The sequence below is a fragment of the Calypte anna genome, chromosome 2 (assembly GCF_003957555.1).
Source record: "Calypte anna isolate BGI_N300 chromosome 2, bCalAnn1_v1.p, whole genome shotgun sequence".
In the NCBI taxonomy this organism is placed as follows: domain Eukaryota; kingdom Metazoa; phylum Chordata; class Aves; order Apodiformes; family Trochilidae; genus Calypte; species Calypte anna.
The window spans coordinates 113,275,923-113,295,585 of record NC_044245.1 but is presented as its reverse complement, the minus strand read 5'-3'; positions in this window follow the sequence as shown (position 1 = coordinate 113,295,585).

Genomic DNA, 19,663 nt, shown 5'->3' with positions numbered 1-19,663 from the left:
AAAAAGGACTGGGAACTGCTTGAAAGAGTCCAGTGCAGAGCCACCAAGATGATTACAGGAGTGGAAAGTCTCCCTTATGAGGAAAGGCTGAGGGAGCTGGGTCTCTTCGGCTTGGAGAAGAGAAGGATGAGGGGCAACCTCATTAGTGTTTATAAATGCATAAAGGAAGAAAGCCAGGAGGATGGAGCCAGGCTCTTTGCACTTATGCCCAATGATAGAACAAGAAGCAATGGATATAAGCGTTATCATAGGAGGTTCCATATAAACACAAGAATAATTTTTTTTACTCTGAGGGTGACAAAGCACTGGAACAGGCTGCTTTGGGAGGTTGTGGATTCTCCCCTGGAGATATCCAAAAACCTACCTGGACACGCTCCTATGTGACCTCCTGTAGGTGACCCTGCTCTGGCAGGGGGTTTGGACTAGATGATCTTTCAAGGTCCCTTCCAACCCCATAACTTTCTGTGACTCTGTGAAAGTATATTTAATTAATTTGTTCTAGAAAGGAGGATCAGCTTTCAACAGTCTCAGGAATACTTAAGGGAAAGGAAGGAATATAAAGATGAGCATGTAGCGAATTATATGTAGAAATTAATAATTTTCTTATTAAATAAATACCATATTTCAAAATTAGGATAAATAAATCACAGTGTTTACAACATGGTATCTATAGTATTCATACAATTTCCTGAGTATGAGGTCAATTATACAAAAGTACTTGCAATCAAAGTAACACACTAACATAGTAAGTCAAAATGTAATCAAAGGCTGAGATATAAAATCAGACACATGCAACCTTGTTTTGTCTTCTCTGCATTTATTTTCTCCTTTTCATTAAAGCACTCTACTAGAAGGAACAGGACCCTCTTTCTCAAGAACTTCTTGTGTGAGAATTGCTTCCCTGAACCTGCTCTTTCCAAATTTTTTTCCAGTCTACATGAAGAGGGGTCCAGAAGGCTGGTAGTTTTAAGATGAATGAGAAGTTTTGCTTCCCCTTTGGCTTAGAGCTGGCAGCAACACCCTCACACCCTCCCTGTGCCCAGCTGCCAGGCTGAGTTGCAATCATCTCCCTCTGTAGTGAGTCTATCAGTGAGGGGTTATTTAAAGCAGTTTTGCAGAATATGATACCCTACCTTCCATAGCTTTTGAGGGTTTTTTTGGCTTCTCCACCAAGGACATCTCAGCAGGCAGCACAATGGGGTCTTATTCATTGTCCAGCACCAAATGCTCAGTGCTACTCTGGTACTCACCTGGGATGTTCCTTCACTGGAGCCTTCAGTGGTGTTCCAGGAAAGCTTTCCTACAAATCCGGCTCTCCAGAGTATACCACATACCTCAGAAAAGGCAGATTTTAAATATATATATATATATACAAAATCAACCCATATTACTGCATTATCCCCAGAGTTACCAGCTCTTGCTGCTTGCAGTTACATGGCTCATATTTATATAATGTGTGCCGGTCCTGACTGCATCCCTTTCTCTGCTGGCTAATCCACGAGCTTCTATTGACAGCTCATACATGAAAAGGTTTTGTTATTTTTTGAAATTTAGTAGTAGAGGTTTTATATTTTGGGCCAGAGCGTCAGCGAAGGCTCTTTGGTGAGGAATGGATTGGAAGTGACAAGCAATGAATAACTGACATCAGGCATAAGTAATACTTGTAGTTTGACTTTGGCATGTTATTCTTAATAAAAAAAAACCCAGTCTGTAAATACATTATACCTTTGTTAGCTTGAAAGGAAGGAAAGGGGATGAGGACAAATACAGAAGAGAGAAAGGAATAAGCAAAAAAAAAAAAAAAAAAAAAAAAACAGGAGGAAAAGAAAGCAGAAATCAGGTAATAATGAGAAAAAAGGACTGGAGGCATTAAAAAATACAGACATAAACCAGATAAGAATTAATGGATTTATTAATTAATTAATGGATCAAAAATGTAAAAAATCAAGATTAAAGGAATCACAATGTAACAGATCAGGAAAAAAACCCAACAACTATGAAGAAAGTGTTTGTAAACTGAGTCTGAATTCCTATATACAGTAAGTATTTACTCCAGCACCCCATGAAATAAGGGTGCATTTGTGAAACAAGTATGCATTAAAGTCCTATTGATTGGGAGGCATGCTAGTTTGCAAGTTAAAAAGGATTTTGTAAAGTTACTTAAAATACACAGCAGGAGTGGGCGGGGTGGTGGGTATGTGTAGGGTAGAAGTAATTTGGATGGTGATGAAGTCATGCTGTAAAACAAATATTATGTTTAGCCCCCATAGGAACAATGCAGTTATTTCAGCAAGAGATGAGTTATGCAAGGAAAAACTTTTGAATGAATTTGTGGGGCTCTTTCAATGACTGATGACTGTATTTTCATTCAGGCATTTTTTTGTTTTTTCTTTGTTAATTATCTGTAGACTAGAAACTATGATGAGAGCAATAAGTTATAAGGTGATACTTAACTGTATTCTGTATTCACACCCCCCTCTCTACTATTTTCATCAAAAGCAGACACAGGTATAATCCAGCAAAGAACAAATCTTTGAAATCATTGAAGTATTTTCCAAAAAGAAATATTTTACATTAGAAAAATGGAAAAAGGAGGGATTAAGGGCTTCCAGGGTAGTTCAGTGGCAAAAACAGAATATCAGCTCCCACGTGGTGGACTCATTATCATCCTCAAACAACACTTTTAGATTGAAGAGTTGTCAGATAAGACTTCACATCAGTCAGCACACTCTTTCAACATACTGAACAAAATAACAGGAAAAGTGTGCGAGTCAGCATGTTTAAATATCATAAATCACAGAAGAGACACATTGTCTATCCACAGCAAAAAAAAGTACAGCATTTTAATATTGTATTACAGAAATGGAGAGTCAAGTGCCTTCTCTCTGTACTTGGATTTCTGTACTGTACTCTGTACTTCATTGGAATTAATTATGGCAGAAAAAACATAGATTAAGTTTTCAGGAAGAAATGGAGCCAAGGTTGGGTACAGCTGTGGTGGGGCAGGGACTGCATTCAGCTCTGCTTCCAGAGCAGCCACAGGTGCTAAACAGCATCCAAATGCTCGTGTTTCCACAGCTGTAAATGGAGATGCTACCTCTGGAAATGTGCCTTCTGCAGTCCTCTCCCTACAATTGAATAAATATTTGTTATTTCCTCATTACACAGGGCCTCTGCAAGCTGATAACTGTGTCAACAGTAGGGAGATCTTGTCTAGAATAAACTACAGACAGCTAGGCATAGAGTATCTTAATTGCAAAATACATTAACCAAATGAGTAATATATTGGCTAGTTGATTGCTATGTGAATATATTATTTATAATATAAATGTGATAACTGTCTATAAAATTACAGTACAACCTATAACAAAGGCTTGGCCATAAAAAATATTCTTTAAATAAATTTAATTTTTAAATGCTTATTTATTCTTTCTTTTTCAGAATCCTTTCAGTTACTGCTAAAGTGATTCCCATTGTTCAAGAGGGAGATGTTTTTATTAAAGTTACTATATACAATATCCTACTTTACTCATCATCCCTTTTTCTCTTGCAACATAGAGATTTTATGTGAATGAAATAATGGCAACTGTTGGTACATGTGAAGAAAGATTGAATTTTTTCAATTTACACCCTGTTACAGAAGCCTGAATACAATTCACAGCTGCACCAAACCCACTGTGCAATATTTAATGGCATATTTTCATGGACTATATATGAAACTTTACTTATAATTCCCTATTTTACAGTGTGTATTACACACACTAAGTGCAACCTGAGTGAAGAACATCATCCCTTCTCAGGGATGCATCAAACTTAATGCAGCTTTAACTCATACTGTCAGCAACAAGACTTCAACCACCACCCAAGCATTTCCCTGAATTTTTGACTATATATATTATAATCTATTAAAAAATATGGACAGAATTCTGTTGGCCCTTTGGGAATTACCTGTTTGTTGTTATTGCTGCAGATTTAAATTTAGGCATATATTTAAGAGGTACATTCAACTTTAAATAAGGTCTGTGATTCTTCAGAGATATGTAAAACAAGCAGGCTGTATCCAGCTCATTTCAAGGAGATCAACAAATATTCTTGTCTATTAAAGCTTCTGACTTTTATTTATTGTTTGCGTTATTCTGCTCTACCTTACTTGGTTTTACAAAGCTGTTACCAGTATGTTTTATTCACAAACGAAAGTGACAAAACAATGCTGGTATATAATAAATCATTACTCCTTTGCTGTGCTACAATGTGTATTTTCAATAATGCAGAAACAAGCTTGGCTCCTGAGGTAGTAAAAGTCTACACATAAAACAACTGCTCTTTGTCAAAAAGGGATCTCAAATCTTTCTAGAACCCCTCACTTTGAAAACTTCTGGGATTTCATAGGTGAGCTGTGCAGCAGCCAAGCTTCTCCTGTGGGCACTGCCATGCAAGGTCATCATAGCACCAAAGGACAGCTTGGGTTTGTACCCACAAAATGAAGGATCAGGGGAACGTGTTCTGTCCTTTGCCTTTGCATGACATTTCAGGTTGATTTGTGGCAGCATTGAGTTTGTTTCACTGAAGGGCATTTTAATATACACCCAAGAAACTTTGGTACAACTGTTTCGTGTGTTGCCTTTGGTCCTCAGTGGAGTTTTGAGAAACATGAAAATGTATGATTAGACTGGATAATAAGCAGGCCCCAAGCATTTTTTTGGTGTTTGAATAATTCCTTTTCTTGAGAAGAAATTAACATTCCCATATTACAGTGTTTTTTGCCTTCATGTGGCTGTCTTGACACTCTATTAAATTAAAGCAAAACTGTTTTGTGGAGATAGGGGTCTGAGCTGCAAAGCTCAGGTATGAACCTTATCACAAACCAGGGGCAGTTCTTGGTTATAACCACCAGTCTTTTGCCAGTCAGAAAATAGAGAAGCTGAAAGTCCGAAAAAAATGTAGTAAATACTATTATTGAATAAAATTTATTTATGTAGCATTGCTATAAGGCTAAATAGATTTCTTTTTAAGAAAGAACATAGATCCTATTTTTTAATATTTTATAATATTGACATATTTTTTAATTTGTGTGAATTTATCTCATATGAGTAACACGAGCCATATATTTTCAGCATGTCATTGTGCTCAGGTGACCTGGAGCAACATGGGCTCCACAAAACTGCATCTCACAGACATCCAAAAGCTTTAAAGCATCAGAGAGCTCATACTGTGTTTACCCTTTGTGCTGGAAACACTGGATTTTAGTTGCTCCAGTCAAACCAGAGGCAGACATCCAAAGAATGAAAGGATTTGCAAGTGTCAAGTGCTTTCACTTGGGTGCTGTGGGGGAGCCTGATCCTTGAGGAGTTTCTTGTCTGCCTTGACTCTGCTGTGGATGCTGTTCAGGGGAGGCTGCTCACCAGGGGGAGGGTATAACAGGTCCTACAGCTGTGACAGAGCCATTGACTTCACCACTGTAGCAAACAACTGCTTCATAAAACCTTTTAGGCTGTCCCCTTTTTTTTTTTTGAAAATACATTCACTGGAAGAAAATAGTTTTAACATAGTTTGTTGTTTTTCTGTTTTGTTTTTAAATACTTATGAGTTATGTTTATTCTTTTTCTTGTTACTGTATTTAAGCATGCAGCGATTAAACTTGACATATGCTTTTGCTAATGATACTGAATGCTCAAAATGCAGTTAATCTGAAGTCAGAACCACTCATCTCTGATTCACTGTCCCACATTATGCTACAATTTGTTCCTGTTCATAAAAAATCTTGTATCACAAACAACTCTCCTTCTAGGCCTCGTATGACTTTGTATGAAAACATCTATTCCCTCTGTGTATTCTCTCAATCTTCTTGCCAGATGGTAATCTTGACATTCTGAAGTGTTTCTTTTTTAAAACGTCAAAGTGTTTTGCACCACTGGCTGTTTAAGGTTTGCTGACTTTAAATACTCTGTAATTATAATATTAAGTCTTTGCCATTACCAGTACCACCAGTAAAAAGAGTGATTGAAACTGTCTTCACTTGAATTAAGTTCAATCATAAAATGATGCTAAATGCAAAAATTCCTGAAACACAATGTTTTCAGTAGAAAAGGAAATATAAATTAATTTTTACATAGTTTAGTATGATTTTTTTTGTAATTGTTCCTGCCCATTCTCACTTCAACAAAATGGACTAAGAGTTTGTTTTCCTGCATTATGAATCCAGGGCTACCTTGGCCTGTCATCTAAGTTTTTCTTGAAGAAAGGAACTGGAACAGCAATCTCTAGGAACACGATTAAATAGATATAAACCAATTCTGCCTTCAAGGGAGTAATTTCCTGGAGTTACCAGCAAGATTTCTAACGCTAAAAACCTTATACAGGCCAAAGCGTTGGCATTCTGCATTTTACCCCAAGTAGAGTCTGAGAGTTTCAGTATGGATATGGAGTTCCTACCTCTTTACTCCTGCCCTCTAGAAACAAGGTAGATAATTTGATTTCCTCTTTGTTTCCTTTGTTTTAAGAGAGTCCCCCATGAAGATAACCCATAAGGGGCTTCCCACATTCCCCCAGGAGCTGAGCACATCCACACCGGTGAACCTGTGTCCTTCAGCATCAGCTTCCTGTGCAATTTGTGCAATTCAAACAAAGTGACACTACAAAGCTGGCTGCTGACCCCTCCTGAGACCTTATCACTATGGCAGCCCACAAAGAAGGAAAAGAATACAAGGGGAGGAAAAAAAAAAAAAGAAAAAGGTTTCAGCTTCCACTCCTCTGGAGAGCAATTAGTAAGGTTGTACCTATGGTTAAGGCATGAGACAGCACCAAAACAACACCCTCTCCCTCCTGAAAAGTTGCAGTTGTACCATGGAAAATCAGGGGACCAGAAAACTGCTCTTTCTGTACCTTTTCTTCATGAAATTGTAATTAATGATCTGTGTAAGAGCAGTAAACATTGTCATCTTTTGTTGTCTTTCAAAGCTTGAAGAAATACCTTTTCAGGAGCTGCCATGTGAGTCCATGTCTCACTGATTTGTTGGTGCTTAAGCTACTCTTGGAAATGAGACTGCATAATAGATTTTCATCTTGGGGATTAATGAAATGGTTATTAGGAGGTAGGAGTCTGAATAACATGACAACTTCTGAAAATGTTATCATGAAACAAAAAAATACATATTTATGAGATTAATTCACTTATAACATACAGTAATTTTCCTCAGAAATCATAAGAAATATGTATTCCATAATGCTGTAAACAACAGAAACTCCAATTATTGTAGAGCTAAATAAATTCTTCATCTATGTGTTTACTTCCAACATAATGTGCAGTATAGCTGGTTTATAAGTAAACAGAAGGGATGCATCTATGCATGAGGAGTCATATCTACAGCTAGATTAAAAGATATTAACTGTAATATGCTAATAATGCAGAAGAATATTCACTAGCGGGAATTTTTTCTCATTTATGGAGGAATTGTGCCATATTGATTGCTGTTAATCACACACTGTTAAATGCTGCAAAAACAGAAGGAAAATCAGCATATCAAAATTAAACCCTGCTTGCGTGTTTCATTGGGAGCCTCTGTTTCAACAGACCAGCTCTGAGAGTTAATGAATATACTTTCTTCTTATCTCAGACATTAATCTGATACTTGTTTTAAAAGTATTTGGGGGGCAATAACTCTATAATAATAAAGCTGTTGCTAGGAGGCCTGGAGAAACCTAACACAGTTTGGCTTGGGGAAAGAGATGATCAGTATCTTAGCTCTTTCTTTCTAATGTGCCCCTTGTGCTTTTCCCTGAGAGCAGGAAATCAGTGAGTGGAGAATAAATCTCCCTTCTGATTGTTTACAAAGCATAATGAGGGCCTCAAGCAAAGAAATGCATCATTTGCTTTAAACCTGAGGCTGAACTGCTATGTATCCCATTAAATACCTACCAAAGACCGTTTGAGATGTGCAACAAAAAGCTGTCATTTTGTATGAACACGCCCTTATCCTGCAGAGGGTATCTTTCTCTGTAGAAAAGTTTAGAACAGTCCATCCTACAGAGTTTTTCTGGTTGTTTCAGATGTTATAGCAGTGGCCTCACGTTTTGGTTTTCTTATTCTTCCATGTTACTCATTCTGAGTAACATCTGACCCAGATGTAAATTGCTGCCTTTAGTTCTCCCAGTTCCCCCTTTTCCCAAATCATCTGCAGCATCTCCCTCCTGACCCCAGCAAAAACATGCTTCCTTTGCTTTCAGCTGTGAATAGTCAATAACAAAATTTTCCAAAAAATGGGCCTCTCATGGGGCTTCATTGGCTCCCAGGGCACCTACAGATTCCCACCCTACATTGCTTACTGCTCCTTGCCTGTGGCTTAGTTTATTCTCACTCAGTTTCTCACCTGGCTTCTCAAAATGCTTCTGGCTCTCAAATGCAAAACCACTCTTTTCCCTCTGAGCACGTTGTCTCTGGTTCTCCAGTCCTTTTTCTTGGATGTGGTGCTGCTTCTACAAACGAAGCAGCTCTAAAATGGAGCTTCTCTTCCTTCTTCCAAACTGCCTTCCCTCCCCTGTTCTCTATCACCAATTTTCTCTGTCAAGTTGAAGTTCAGTGTTAGCTTTGATCTTTTTCACTTTATTATCCTCCTCACCTTGAGACTTCCACTAAATCTTTTCACTTACTCTGGAACAGTCAAAACAACAACCCCTTTTGGTAGATATGTGATAAAAAAACCTGACACTGGTCATTTCATAGCTGGCAGCAACCTCTTCCTATGACTCTCCTTAACTAGCCTTTCTATAACCTATATAATGAACATCATTTCAAATAAACTTGGCCAATACTCAGGTCCACTCACCAGAGTCCCCATCTATCTTCTTCATAAAATTCAGGCTTCTTTTCCCCCCTTTTTAAGACTCTTTGCAGCTTTAACCTGACAATATCTCATCTGTAGTTTTTTTCTCTGCTCTCCTCTTCTCTCTCTAGATGTTTCTATGATTTCCCTTCACCCCTCTTTTTCCCCAGTAATCTTTTTCCCTCTGCAAGAAAGTTTATTTTCCTTTCTTCTTTTGTTGACTTTCTCTTTTCACCTTGAATCTCTAAAAACATCAAAAATTGCTTTTTCTGGAAATTGACTCTTAAAAATAGAACTAAAACGCAAACCCACGCAGATGTATTCCTTTGACTTCTGTCTGATATTTACATCCTCAAAAGGAAGGGAAGAAGGTTGTTCACCACATTTCAAAAGGGGAGGAAAATGCATTGCTGTTTGTCTGTTATTGTACAAGGTACCAAAATATTTCTGTAGGTGGTATTACTGATGCTAAGTTCACTACAGCTGAGCTCCATCATGAGAATTTAATTTCTCTGTTGCAACAATAATTTTCTTAAACTCTTGATCCAGCAAAGTACTTAAACACAGGCTTTTGCTCAGACTTGTGAGTGACCTCACTGTAGATACCAGAATTGCACACCTCATAGAGTTGCAATTAAGCACACAAATAATTATTCTACTGAATTTGTGCTTTAAGGTTTATTACCTTCATTTTGTGTAGCAAGACAAACCTCTTTTAGGGTACAGCACTTCAAGGTCCAACCAGGTGTTCCAGCAGAGACTCACGAACAGTGCTCCAAGCCTATAGCCACAGGGTTGACTAGCCTGGATCAGTGCTGTTGCTCTGAGAGCAACTGATCTCTCTGCTGGCTTGCCCAGGACTGAGCTGAGCCTGTGAGGTTGAGCCTCACCTTTTATTGGCCCCCTGGTCCTGCTCATGCGCAGTGGGGGCCCACCCTAATTAGGCACAGGTGGGCTTGACACAAGCTCATGCTCACTCCCTGGCAATTAGTGGCACATGGTTGCCTTGTTACACTACAATTTTGCATTCAGGACACAAAAGAAATAATTTAAAGAAACATATATTTTACAAGATGCTGAATTAAAGCAGATTTTCCAGTTTTAAAAATATTTTTATCTGAGACATTTACTTTCTTTTCCAGGCTGATGCATTAGTCAGCCAACCTTTATGGAAGGTCTCAGATAAAATAAAGAGTACGTTAAAAAATGTCAACTTTTCTGCTATTAACACCTGAGAATGAGACTATTTGCAATTTATTCTCCACCTCTCATAAAGAAGGCTTCACCATAATGATGCACTTTAAAATGTATTTCTGTTAATGACTACTGACTGCCTCAGAAATGAAGATATGGAGAAATGGATACAGAAATGTAAAAACATATGCCACAAAGTATTTATCACTGGAAAAAAAAGGCTCAGTGTTCTTTCCCAGATACTACTCCAAGTTATTACAGCATTTGTAATGGTGTAAATTCTGCAATGTCTAATTGCTTTGTGTCTGGAACCAAACAAAAAAGACCAAATGCATATCAAAAAGGAGAGAAAAAAGACATAATTTTTATCCAGTACTAAAAAATTGTTATATCCTTAAAATACCAGGCAGAGTAGAAAGAGTACTTGGAATATCCAGTAGAATTTATATATACATAATAAATGTAAAGTTTATGAAGGAGAGAAATATTTCTTTATACAGAAAAGCCTTTTTTTTTTTCACTTTTTAAAATATTTGGAGCTCAGGATTTCCAGTATTAATGAAGAAATCTTAAAAAATTTGGCTGTTATACAAAGTACTTGCCAGTTCCTCATGGAAGGGACTTCATGATGCAATAACTGTTCAACAAACTTACAGCCTTGAATGCAGCTTGAACAGCTTGGCTCCGACTTTTGGATTTTAACCAATTTTTTCCTCCCAGAATTTCCCCCTTTTTGGCTGTTTGCCTCCAGCAAATGCCACCATCATATATGTTCACTACTACTTCCAGATATCCTGTTCCGGGAACTACTGAATCACAAACTTGGAAGCTTCAACTGGTTTAAAATATCCATGCCACCCAGCCAATAGCTCTCAAGGTCACTTCCCAGAATCTTTTCTATTGATCAGAATAAAAAAAATATGTTCCCATATAATGTCTGGCTGGGTGAATACATCTCAGACTATTGCTACCAGCTCCCGAGGGTTTAGTCTGTTTTATATAAATGTAGATCTTTTTCCTCCAGGTATCCCGTCGCTGCATTTGAATATTACATAACATGCAGGCTGGGAGCAAATTTTCTCACGGGGTTCACTGCTGAAAAGAAGCACAAAAAGCTGATCTCTGCAATGCCCTGAGCTTGCTGACCAAGACAGCACCTTTGATCTGTCAGATCAGAGGTTCCGCTTCTTCACCGCTCAGACCACTGCTAGGTTTTTAGAAGGGAACTTTGGATTTAGGTTTTCCTTTTTAAACACCTTGAACTTGTGCTTGGTGCCAGGTCAGGAGTAGCTTTGGGCACCCGTGGGGTCTAGGGTCATGGAAAGGTGCTGAGTTCTCCCATGTGGGACTGGTGTGGGTCTACTGCCCTGGGCAGGGGGAGGTGTTGCAGGATGGTGCTCTGAGATCAGCCTCCTGTGAGAGGGCTTCCTGGCCAAATCCCACCTGCCTAGAGATGCTCTTCTGCCACACAAGTTATAAAACCTTTTCCCATCTTGCTGTGGTGGTGGACAAAGTGCTGCTTGGAATTTCCTAGTTGTAGTTTTGAGCAGACATTTCTGTGGTCCCACTGCAATCAGGGTTGTGGGGCTGATACTTCTGAAGAGGAGCCACACAGTATTCTGAAGAGCTTTTCTGTTCCTGTCGTGAGTGAAAAGAAATGCTGTGCAGTTTGCTTTACAGTGCAAGGGTTAAGAGCTGCTGATCCCATTTTCTGAGTTGGGGCCCCAGTTCTATCCTAAATGCGTGCAAGTGACACTGATGCTGGCACATCACACTTAATTGAGGACTGAGTCATTCCCTCCTACATTCAAACCCATGTTCCCAACAGCTGCTATACAGTGTCTTCTGTAGCTTTTGGGTTTTGTTGGGGTTTTTTTTGTTGTTGTTTTTTTTTTTTCCTGGAGTTTTCTCACATATAGGTTTTTTGTTAACCCATGGTCACAGTCCTACAGAATCTTCACATTCCCAGTTGTTACTGGCAGGGCATCAATAGCTGTTGTCAGTTCTTCAGCCATTGCTCTTATAAAGATGTTTCTGGGAGTTTTGATAGGTTTCATTCCTTTAGGCAAAGACACCAGCATCAGTCTGGTTCCCATGGCTACCAACTCCTCAGTCTCTCCTCAGTACAGTTTTCAGCTGCTCTCATTCAAAAAAATATAAAAATCATTCCCTTATCTTTGGACACTGCAAGCTGACTTTCAGCTTCCTCCTGTTATTCACACTGGCAGTGAGAAACCCTGAGGAGAAATATTAAAGAAAGATGGGAATGTGAAGCTCTACTCCAGCTGTCCCATGCAAGGGCACTTCTGTTACAAGCACACCATAAAATCCCATGCCTAAATCTGTCAAACTCCATCATAAAATAATTCTTGGGGAGTTTCTTTCACTTTTTCCAAGTAGAGGACTGAATGGATGAGCTATTTTTCCAGTTTGCTTGACTAAGTTTGGTTACATTTTTGGCACTCTTAAGTAAAATTAGTGAAAAAACATTTTGAAAAAAATGAGAGCATTTTGTTCCCTGTTTGCATGATGCAGAACACTTAATTTTCAACAACTTTAACAAATGCAAGTAATAGAAAATATAAAGCTCTCAGAAACACTCAGAGAATAAAGTTGAAAATTTAGTTTAATTTCTGTTCTCTCTTCTTCAGAGGAGTCAAAACCCACTTCCTACATTGAAAAACAGGTTTTTTCTTTATTTCAATAAGTCTTTGAGGACTTGCACAAAAACCTGACATGGCTTTAACAGTTTTTCTTCACACAACACTTTGTATTCTCTAGTGGGGTAGATAAAGCAGTCTTCTGAAGTGCTCTTATGCCAGAAGAAAGCATCAAATTCAGGCTTTTCAGATCCAGAAAGACTGTCCCGACCCATTAGGTGGTCAGTGAGGATTTCTAAAGTAAAGTAAAGTACAGTAAAGTAAAGTAAGGATTTCTAAATTTAGTCATACACATGGGCAAAATTTACTTTAAGCATACAACTGGTTTTAGAATGAACAGCCTTGCATTGCTTGAATTCAATAAAATGCTTTTAAAGCTCTAGTCACCTGTTTACTGACCAAAATAGCATGTAAAATTTCAGAGGAAATCAGATTCATATTTTACAGTAATACATCAGTTAGTAATACAACACCTGATGGCCCAAAATACCTGATTTGGATGTAATTTAAACAGGAATATGTCTAGAGTATCTGGGAGCCTCACACTGATTCAACACTGCATATATCAACCAAACTTCACAAAACTTTAGAAAACAGAAAATCTTCTTGTGGTTTAGTATCAGTGGCAGGATTCAGAAGATGGGGAGAAACTGATTTTGCAAAAAAACTCCTCCCTCTTTTGAACTATTAAGTTAAGATAGTAGGACGGTATGTAAATGTAGTTCCTTGCTTTTTTTCTCAGAGCCAATACAAAAAATTAAATGAACGGAGAAAAAGCAGGGAGATTTAGACATTAAAAATTGATTACCTAACAGGAAAGGTATTTGAATTCCGTGCTAATGGGAGATGTCTCTAAAGACGTGATCCTTCTCTGACAATTATGAGGTGAAATCTCAGTCTTGCACAGGATTCCTATGTTGACTTTCCAGATTGTTCTTTGTTAGGAGCCTGGATTAAATCAACCCTTGAAGGATTTTTCCCGCAATGGCACAGCCGTCTCCAGCTCTCCTACACCAAGTGTCTCCCGTCATGGTAGGTTAGCTCACTGATCCCTTGGAGGGTTTGCTCTCCTGATGACAGTACTGGTAGGGATATCTGGTGTCTGGATTTCCCCACATGCATCCTGGAAGATCTGTATGGTGGCATTTGAGGAATGTGTACATTTGCCTGGGATTTATGGGTAACAAAGAACCAAGCTGAAATAGTTTCTTCATCACAGGTTTCCTGCTATGTGGGGATCAACTTTTCACCATGTGTTCAATGAGGCTGATATTTCTGGAAGGCTTCAAATCTCCTGCATATGTGTGGTACAAGTGGTCTCTGAACACAATAAATACACATTCAGGGTTACTGTGGACCATCTGTGCAGCACACATGGGGAATCTGACACTTTCTGTCATCATTAAAGATAATATTGAAGCACTACTCTGTACAGGCTTAAATAATGGTCAGAGCAACTCAAACTAATAGAATCAACCCACAGTCTACCATACTTCTTCCAGTCTGACAAAGCTAAAAGTAAAGGTGGGTTTCATTTGGACATTTGACAAATTAATCTGACCAGAAATATCTGCTTCTGGGCAATTTACTCCCTCCTCAGAAATACATTAAAATAGGTCAGATAAACAGCTGCCTAAAACTATTTCTCTCTGGTTTTCACAGAGGGCCTAAAATGAAAACATCACTGGTAAATATCTATCTGACAAAGGCCATTATAGCTGGGTGAGAAGCATCAGACTAAATGTCTTCCAAAAAACTTTTAGCTAAATCTAGGTCCTTCTAAAATGTTGTGTGCCTTCCCAGAGCTGCCTGCCACTGCATCCAGCCTTCCTTCTACCTCCTGTCAGGCCTTTGGGTGAGCCAGTGGCCAGCTGCAGGAGCACACTTTACTTCCAAAGCTTTCCTACACATCAACCATCTCTTTCTTGGACTTCTGTGGATATAGTCTCAGACATTTTATACATTGTCAAGGTCTCTACAAATTTTTACTCCCTAGACCTAGTAGCTGATTTAACAGTTCCCTTGCAATCCCTGCTACCAGCATTGTGAAATCACTGACTGTGCTTGTGGCCCTGGGCAGAGCTAAAGAATATATGTGTTAAGATGATGAAGCTGGTGTGTGCTCACGAACCAGGCAAACTAAATGTTGCAGCTTCTAATGATCAGATACATCCTAGGATATTTTTTCAGCTAGTGGAGAGCATAACCATTGGTGACGCTACTATGTTCCCCCAAATTAAAAAAAATCTGGCTTGTGGGAACTAGTTTTAGCTAGTTTTGGCCTCCTGCTATACCCACAGATGTGGACCTTGGTTTGAATGTGAAAATTCTGCCAGAGGCTCTTACATCAGCATTTAAACTACTGAGTGAACTGGAGATAAAATTTGTCTCATAAGCCACACTTGCATTAGCATTCAACTGTAAACTTTACTGCTCTCTTGAAATGAGCATTTACACATTTCAAATCATTAACATCCCCTTGGATACCACTTGCAGTAAACATTTAAAATATGACAGGTTTTCTCAGAATTTTACTATAACATGTAATTCAAAGGGAAAATACCTATAATTTTGGGCAGATAATTGAAACACATCTTCTGCCAATCTGTTCAAGAAGGTAATGTCACCATGTACAGCCAGAAAAAAATCCCAAAAACTTTATTCTCCAGAATTCTGTGTTTTAAAAGCTTCCGGGTGCTGAAAGTTAAATTTTGTTACTACTCGATGAATAGACCTGATTCCTGCTATTTCTTAAAACTCTACTATAGCTTTCATGTTGCAATTGTTTAACTGAAGTTTCAACTGGGGCTGTTAAATGTACATTCTAATCTATGCACAACACAACAGGAAACTTTCAGTCATCTCCATGGCAGAAGATGTACTAAGAAGTCAGCAGAAGAACAACTCACTACAGTTTTCAAGCATGTTTTCAAACAGCTCACTACAGTTTTCAAGTTTTCATATGCTAAACATAGTCCATTAATTCTGGTAACAACTTAGCTCTCATTTAATTGTCCCCTCATGAGCAATAATTATTGCCTTGTGCCAATACAGTAATTAATATGCTTAATATTATATTTATTTATACAATATTCTCTCTTCAGGAAGCCACTCTGTCATACTGTCCTCTCTGAAGATGTCATGAATTGTTAATTAATGAGGCCTTATTTTCTGAATACCTTCTACAATAATAATCTTATTAATTTAACTGATGAAACTGTGCCCTAAACTTACACAGGCAGGATAAACTAAGCCCAAGAAACTGCCAGCTCTAATGGCAGAAATCTCTCCCATCGATACTTCTGCGACCACTGACAAGTGGAGAGTCAAGGCTGTTGCCTGCTGTGGCCAGAAAAAACTTATACTTGGACATCTAGAACAAAGAGCATGATCCAAGAGATTTGTTAGCTTTCCATGCTCTTCAGAAGCTCCAGGAGGCATTTCATGTCTCATCTTTTCCCTGAGGATGGGAAATCCTTGCTCATTCATTCAGTAAATGCTATTCAGCAGATGAAAATTGTGTTGCTTTAGCTGGTGTGGACACTTCCCTGCTGTGAAGGTCCTGGGTGGAATTGGCAAGGCTCATAAAGACTTGGTTGGTGCTCTGATATTTTTCTAGTCCTGGTCTGTTCTTCTGTACAACATTGAGGGTACTCATAAGTATTCAGGAAGTATTTCTCAGGCCCAAAATTTTAGTCATCTAGCTTCAACTGTATGACTCAGTGTAATATGTTAACTTTTAGAAACTCAACTATTTTCTCCAAACTTTTTCTTTAAAAAGCTGCCGTGTATTAGACTCATCTATATTACCCTACAGCTCCATGGTATTTTGTACATTGACTGTATTATATGTTATTGGTTATTGGTTGTTTACTGCCTTATGTTTTTCATGAAAAAACATGATGTATGTCAAAACTGAAAACAGGCTCTTGTTTTGTTCAAACTTTCCCTGGCTCCAAAAACACAAGACATGAACTTGCTTAAGGTGGTGGTGGGGAAGGATTTTTCAGCTTTCATATTTTGGAGATTGGGCTGATTTTCATTTCAACTAGAATGAAATTGTTACCAAAATGTGTGTTGAAGAAGCTATTTCGGCTTCCACTTTATGGCTCTGATGGTGCTTTCCACTGTATGTGGTGGTATTATGAACTCTGAAAGACATAAATAGAGCATAAAATAATATAGCAATGACTAAGCAGCCAGGTTGGGCTTGCCTGAGAGATCCCATCACATATGGCCTTCTTGATTCACTGACATGGTTATAGGCAGGCGAGATGCTGATGTTTGACCTCTGTTTCATAGGAGAGAGTGAACTGCTGACAGATGTTGATCTTGCAGCCTTGCAAGTTTGCAGTGCTTCCCTGCTTTGCCCAGAACAGCTTTGATTAGCTCATTTTCAGACTGTGCTTCAGTGCCCATTTGCTTTGCCTGGGTCTTGACAAAACAGGGTACAATAAATTAAAAAAAAAACAAAACCAAAAAAACCAAAACCAAAACCCAAACAAAAAAAGCTATGCATTTTTTTGTTAAGTAATTGGCAAACAGCTGGGTTTTTAACACTTTTAGTGTACTGCATCAGAATAAGAAAATCAAGCACATTACTGCTTCTCAAAATACATTAGGTTTCTCATGGTTATAAATATATAAAGGGAGAGAACCTGGGGGTCGGTCTTTTCTCCCAAGTAGCTACCAGTAAGACAAGAGGGCATGGACTTAAGCTCTGCCAGGCTTAAGTTTAGGTTAGATTCTAGCAAAAAATCCTTTACAGAGATTGTAAAGAGGTGATCAGACACTGGAATGGGTTGCCCAGGGAGGTGGTGGATTCTCCATCCCTGGAGGTTTTAAAAAGAGACTGAATGTGGCACTCAGTGCCAGGGTCTGGTAGCCACAGTGACAGTGGATTAAGGGTTGGGCTTGATCTCAGAGGTCCTTTCCAACCTGGATGATTCTGTGATTTTGTGATTGTGCCAGGCTCTTCTCCATAATGCCCCATGATAAGACAAGAGGCAATGGATATATGCTTTAGCATAGGAGGTTCCATATAAACACAAAGGGAACTTTTTTTACTGTGAAGGTGACAGAACACTGGAACAAGCTGCCCAGGGAGGTTGTGGAGTCTCCTTCCCTGGAAACATTAAAAAACTGTCTATGTGACAGTTCCTATGTGACTTTCTGTAGGTGACTCTGCTCTGGTAGGGGGGTTGGACTCGATGATCTTTCAAGGTCTCTTCCAACCCCCAACTTTTTGTGATTCTGTGATGTTAAACAATGTTGGTTTGTAAAACTTCTGCTTTTTAAATAATCTTTGAATCTGAGACTCCCTCTTTTATTCTTTAATTGCATTAATCTGGATTTATTTTGTTCCCAGTAATGAATGATAATAGTTTGTAAATTCTATTCCCAGACCAGCCAGATTAACAACTGTAAAACCCTTCAACCCTCTAGTTGGCAAATGATTTATTGACATGACATTCAAATGTGTTTTGCTTCAATTTTAATGACAGAAGTTCCAGAACTTCTGTCACTGGGGTGATAAATGGATCCTTATACGCACAGCCTTGAGAAACTGGGAACGGAGCCATTTTTCCCTTCACTTTATTGAAAATCACATCTCTTTACACTTACAGGAAGCAGCAATGTCTTTTTCTTTCCGTGGTTATAATACATCACCATTTTGTTTATGCACAGTCAATCACTTTAGCTGACCTAGTGTTATTGGGAGGGTATAGGTTAGTATACAGGAAAAGTACAGTGAAAACAGCAGATTTTTTGACCTTGATAAAGATAACTGGGAGGAATAAAGTGACCGAGTCAAATGCAATAGCAGTAAAACTGCCACGGCCATGAAATGCATGGGCAGCACGTTTCCTACTGTGTCTGGTTTAAGCATATCTATACAAGTTCATAGAAATGAGGAAAAGAGATTCCCAAGGACAAGTTGTTCCTCTACTAAGATAAAAACATTAACATGGAAGTCTATCACAGTTGCTAAAGTATTTATGCAAATGGAAACCAGCAGATTTAATCATGTTGTGATAAAAGCTGGAGTGCTCTGATATTTGCAAAAGAGAAATGTGAGAAACAGTGAATTTCACTTTTCTCTTCTCCAAAGAGAAAAGATAAATTTTATTTACTTTTTTATCAAAAGCTTTTTCTCTGAAGACTCGGGCATGCTTGTGAAAATGGGCTGATTTTAATGAGTTTCCTATTTGGGCTTCAGTTTTCTAAATATGTTCTGAATTCATGAAAGTTAATTCTATTCTCAAACCAAAAAATTCACACTGTTCATGTTGCAGTGGCTGTTATTTAAGCAAACTGGTTTACCTTCTGGGAAAGAAGCAAGAAGCATATAATCAAATAAAAATGAAGCCCTTCTGTCCTGAAATGTTTCAGTAGTTCCCATTCTTTCTCATTATTAATGGTGACCAAGTTGAGGAAATTTCCTGTATTGACTGCTTGACCTGGTTTGGGATTGAAAACTATTTTTAAAAATCTCAGTAGTTTCCCAGAACAGTAAGACCATTCTCCATTCTTTTGTCTTCATAAAATATTGTAGTAAACTCAATCTGTTAGTATGGGTCATTTGGTATTTTGAAAAGATTCTGTGTTCAGATGTCCCCAAAAGGTTCATACCCTATGCTAGCACTGCCAGACAGTATTACACCAATTAAGTATTTCACAGCTCAGTTGCTTCAGAGCTATCTGTGCATGGGGAAAGGACCCAGGTGTCAGACTGCAAAGGCAGGAGAAGACAGAAGTGAAAATCAGTGCTGGTTGCCCCAGATTCATTCCTTATATCAGGGGCCAGACCAGCCTCCTCAGCTCACTGCTTTTGGGTGCCTAAACTGAGCTGTTATTATTCAGATGAAAATTAAGGCTTCTTTGCCAAAGAAAGCAGGAATAAACACAGTGTGAATTGATCACTTGCCCTGATCTAAAGCTCAGTGCAAAATAGCAACAGCTTCCAGCTTCCAGCACAGCGATCCATTA